Genomic DNA, 5,398 nt, shown 5'->3' on the forward strand with positions numbered 1-5,398 from the left:
TCCCCAACCAACAGGGTCAGGAGGTTTTTCTGCAGGCAAAATGATTAATGCATGCGGGGAGTGAGCATCATTACGTGTTTGGGGCGGAGTGCAGGGCACGCAGGCGCAGTGAGAAATCATACTAGTACATGCGTCCCATGATAAAAAAAATGTGGTGGATAGGGATTCTAATATTATAATGAACTAGGAGTTAATATTGGTCATTCTTTTAGCCTCATGCTCGGGCTCAGTGGGTCTTTGGACATGGTCTGTGGTGGAGTATCGCTTCTCTTGTCTTCCCCGGACAAATAGGTGGTGTGAGGCTTTGTAGTTATCTCGTGGCTGCAAGGAGGTTCCACTGTTCCTGGGAAAGAAACTCAAGAGAGAATGCCTCAGTGCAATAGAAAGTTACAAAGTTCTGGTCAGCAAATCATACTGGCCTGGGAACTTGAAATATAAAAGAAATAAAAAAACAGAAACTATAAAAAAATGTTTTCTTGCTTACGGAGCCACTTACAAGAGGAGAAATCTTGTGTAAGTGATTTATTAAGGAAGAACTCTCGGAAGAAACCTGTAAAGACATGAGGGTTTGGGTGGCTCCAATTCATAAGGCTGTATTAGTTTCTCCTCCAGTAGTAGGAGATATTTATCAAATCTTCTCAGGCCCACTTCTTTGAAGAGGTGCTTGATTTGTTTACCTGCAGTCAAACGCCCCAGAAGCGCCAATACAGCCATCTGTTGCTCTGCGATCGTTTGCACAGCCTGTCACTCTCCCCAGAGGCTGTTAGCTGGTCTGGCCCTAGAATAGATCTTCTTCTTGCCAAACTGGTTGCTCAGGAACTTGAGTCGTGTCTGGTGTTCGCAACCTGATAAACTGATATTTTGTTCTGTTTTTCTCCTTTCTTGAGAAGTTATTTCCTTTTGCAAAGATGGGCATGGTTGTAGCCTTTTCCTCCCTCTGGGACCTCAGTCTTCCACATGTTTTCAAAAATAATAGCTAAGTGTTTTGCAATAACACCTGTCAATTTCTTGTTTCCCATTTTGCTGGCTTGAATATATCCATCTTCAAACAACTTTTCCTCTATGAAGTCTAACTGACACACACTTTTCCACCCATAAGAGGTGATACTTGTTTTGGTTTGTGATTACAATTAAACCTTTTATAAATTCATTAATGAAGTTGCATGAACCAAGGATCTACTCTGAAACTAACCCTGAAAGGTGACAAAAGATTATAAAGAGCCTTTGTTGCAATATTGTGTTTGTGTATACCCAAAGGTAATTGCATGGGACCAAACTAATGTGTGGTTGCAAACAGGCATAAAGTAATAGGTCGATAAGTGCAAAATTACAAAACAAATCTGAACCCAACAGATGCCTTACATAAGCAGCATGTCCTTCATTTTTCTAATAATCAAAATAATTTTTATGTACTCTTGGGAACAGTTTTGATTTTCATTTTCACTTTGAGTGGTCCTCCCATGTACTTTTTAGCATTATATGCATTCATTTATTCATTCATTCTATAAACATATTTTGAAGCTCATCTTGTGTAGCAGCCACAGTAAGGTGCTGGAAATACAACAATGGACAAGGCAGTCAGGGTCTCAGCTCTCGTGGGTCTCACAATTTAGAAAGAGAATTTTAATAATGTTTATGTAATTACAGTTGAGACAGTTCTAAGAAATAAGAATACAGTAGTGCTCTGAGTATCTCTTGCTGCATATCAAACCATCCCAGAACTTAGTCTTAAAACAATGACAACAGACTGCATAATATTGATGAGCACTCAACCGGGATAGCTCATCCCTGCTCCGCTCGGCACTGGCATGGGTGGCTCAAAAGCAGGGCACTGGAATCATTTGAAGGAAAATTCACTCACCTGTCTGGCAGTTAACAAGGGCTGACAGCTGAGGTCTCAGCTGGAGCTATCACATAGAACACATACACGTGGCCTCACCACGTGGCCTGGGCTTCCGCACAACATGGTGGCCAAGTCCCCAGGGTGTGTGCCCTGAAAAGGAGCAGGGTAGAAGCCATGGTCCTTTATGACCTAGACTCACAGTTACCCATCATCGCTTCTGCCACATTCTAGTCGATATTGCAGTCACAAAGTCCTGCACAGTTTCAAAGGGAGGGGAATAGATGTCACCTCTTGATAAGGGAATGATAAAGTCTTGGAACGGCATGTAGGATCACAAGTATGGCTGTGGTGAGTTTTAGAAAATACAATTTCTCACAAGTGGCTAGAAGGAGGCTAAGACCTTATTAGAAGGAACCAAGAAGGGGTTTTTAAACTGGGACCTGGAGGATGGGTGAGAGACAGTTCAAGAGGAAAGGAGTGGGGGAGGAGAGGAATATTCTAGGCAGTGGGTCCTGGCTCAGAAGGAGTTTGGCCATAGGAAGAACTGAAAGGAAGCCAGTGCAGCTGCAGCATTCATAATAAAATGAATGAGCAAAGGTTCATAATAAAAAAACTTGCAACAAATTAAAAGTGCTCAGTAGGGGCCCTCAAGGTGTTTAACCAACCTAAACTTAGTCTCTTGGTTATCTATTGCTGAGTGACAAATCATCTCAGACTTCCTGGCACACAAGGGCAACATCATTTATTATCATTTTCTCTCATGGTTCTGGATTGACTGGGCTCAGCCAGATACCCCTCACTTGGGGTGTCTCACGTGGTTGTAGTCAGACGGTGGCCGGGGCTGGGGTCACCTCGACGCCTTCCTCACTCACGTTTGGTACCTGCACTGGGAAGACTCAGACAGCTGGGGCTGGAACAGCTGTGGCTGCTCACGCATCTCCTGCTCTCACTCTCTGGTTTCTCCATGTGGTCCCCCCAGCACCTCGGCCCCTGGGCAGTCAGACTTTTAGAAGGTGGCTGGCGACTTTCTGTGCAAGTATCCCAAGACCAACCAGAAATTGCATGGCCTTTTCTAACCTAGACTTGGAAATCAGGCAGTGTCCCTGTTCAGTGTCACGTGGTGTTCATTCTGATGGTCACAAAAGCCCACCCATTGTCCTGGAGAAGGGACATAGGTGAAAGGGGTGTCAAGGAACTTTCAGCTGCATTTTATTACCACCACACCTAGGGTGAGCACACAACTCACTGTCCAAGGCAACTCGCTTTTGAGAGTCAAGGTGAGTACTTTTCAGGCATTAACTAGGATTGTCCTTGGTAAACCAAGACACATGGTCACCCCTCCTGCAACGTCCACACAACTCCAAGAGAGCACCAAGCTCTCTTACAGTTTTTTTCTGACATTCATGGTGTCATTTTTAAACATATCCTTTTACTCATTGAAATTTATGTCTTAAAACTTATTTTCTGTTTCTTGATAATTTCTTGCTTTTAGATCATGCACGTTATCTTGAGGTTGCTTTTTCATAATGAATCTGGAACTTGGGAGCTACAAATCTTGTCCCACAGTATCTTTCATGCAAACTGGGACGCTGCCGGCATTGTGGACGTATATGCTTAGGGCGCCTTCTCTCTCAGATGAGAGAGACCTAAGCACTGGAAGAAATTGCTTCAAGCAATGCTTCTTAAAAAACCTCACTTTTTGGCTAAGTGGTAAAAAAAAAAACAAAACAAAACACAGTGATGACTCATCAGTTGAAATCAAATCCTTCAGCCCAAAAAAGTGTTTTTATAAGAAGTGGGTGTTTTTTCTCTTTCCCTAAAGGCAGACTGCATAATATTTGGTGCTTCTCTCTTCTGAGTAATATATTCCACCTTGGTGGAAAGTGACAGTTTCAGACTCAAGCCAATAACTTTTTATTTTCAGAGCTGTACATGGTACCCCCTTATCCAAGGGTCTGCTTTTGCCTACAGCCCTAAGGGGAGTTCAGCCATGGGGCCATTCCACACCAACACAGTGCTCCTCTCCCTCCCTTCCCTTTGGCCAGCCAGTAACCTGTTTTGCTGAAGACCCTGGAGTATAACAAATGCCCAAATAGAGCATTTGCTGATACCGTTCAGGTGTAAATAAGCACAGCAGGTCTGTTGTCCTTCAAGAGTCCAACCTCAATCAATCCTTCTCTGCTGACCCTGGGTCTTCACTCAGATCGCTTTATTCTTTTTATGGCTCTCTACCACACAACATTTTCTTTCTCTTCTCTCTTTCCTAAGACTCTACAACTCTGAAAGAAAGCAATCTGATCAATTGTTGATCCATGAATGCAAACATCCCATCCCATTTGTCTTTTGGAAGCCTCCACAAATATCTCCTTGCTAGAAAAAAAAAATACAAAACTTGTACTCATTTCTGTTCCAGACTGAAATACACAGGAAACTTTTAGGAGTCCTGGGCTATGGTCTGGGCTCCATGAATTAAGAATATATTTGAGATACAGCAAGAGTTAAGACTAGGAAAGCAAAGGAAAGCAGATAAAAGAGCTACTAGAGGTGGAAACAGCAACACCCAACAGCTGCTCAAAACAAAAGCAGGATTGGACGTAGGGTAAGTAACTGCTATGGACTGACCAGTGCTCCCCTGAAATCCATATCTTGAAGCCCTCCCCTCGCCCCCTCCCCCCCCCCAGTGCAATTGTATTTTGAGATAGGGCCTTTGGGAAATAATCAGGTTTAGATAAAGTCATAAGGGTGAGGCCCTCATGCTGGGATTAGTGCCCTTATAAGAAGAGACAACAGAGCACACCCCCCAGTGCCCGGCATGTGAGGACACAGTAAGAAGGCTTCTGTCTATAAGCCAGGCAGAAAGTCCTCACAAGAACCTGAAATATACTGGCACTTGATTCTGGATTTCTAGCCCAGGGCGCAATTCCTATTCCTCTCACAGGCTCTAGGTCCTCCCTCACCGTGCACCCCAGTGGTAGGGCATTAATTGTTCAAGCTCCTTTCTGTCCTTGCTGAGCCTCCATATCCCACACTGCTTCCAATCTTGCTGTGCTGCTGTGCACTGAATCCCTGGTGGTTATTGTGGGGGGATGGACAGGTAATATCTTCATGGAGTCTCCTCCCCAGATCTCTTCTTTCTTCAAGGAAAAAAAATTATCCAAAAGTTGGAAAAAAGGTAAAAAGATGTATGACCTCTATTGTCAAACCTGACTAAGGAACATTTGACTTTCTAGAAGAATTACTATGGACTCTTGATTCAATGTTTTATAACTCTCTAAGGTTAGCTGTTAATGACAAAAATATCTGTCAGGAACCTGTCTTGTGTTTTTTCTTTCCAAACTTATACTTAACATGGTTTTTGCCCTTTCAGTGAAAAAAAATTTTTTTAAAAAGAAAGTTTAAAACTGGAGGAGTCTACCAGGCATGGTGGCTCGCGCCTGTAATCCTAGCACTCTGGGAGGCCAAGGCAGGAGGATAGCTCAAGGTCAGGAGTTCGAAAACTGGAGGAGTCAGGACATTAATATTATGTAATATTGATGATATTCCAGATAGTTACAA

The sequence above is a fragment of the Microcebus murinus genome, chromosome 1 (assembly GCF_040939455.1).
Source record: "Microcebus murinus isolate Inina chromosome 1, M.murinus_Inina_mat1.0, whole genome shotgun sequence".
Lineage (NCBI taxonomy): Eukaryota > Metazoa > Chordata > Mammalia > Primates > Cheirogaleidae > Microcebus > Microcebus murinus.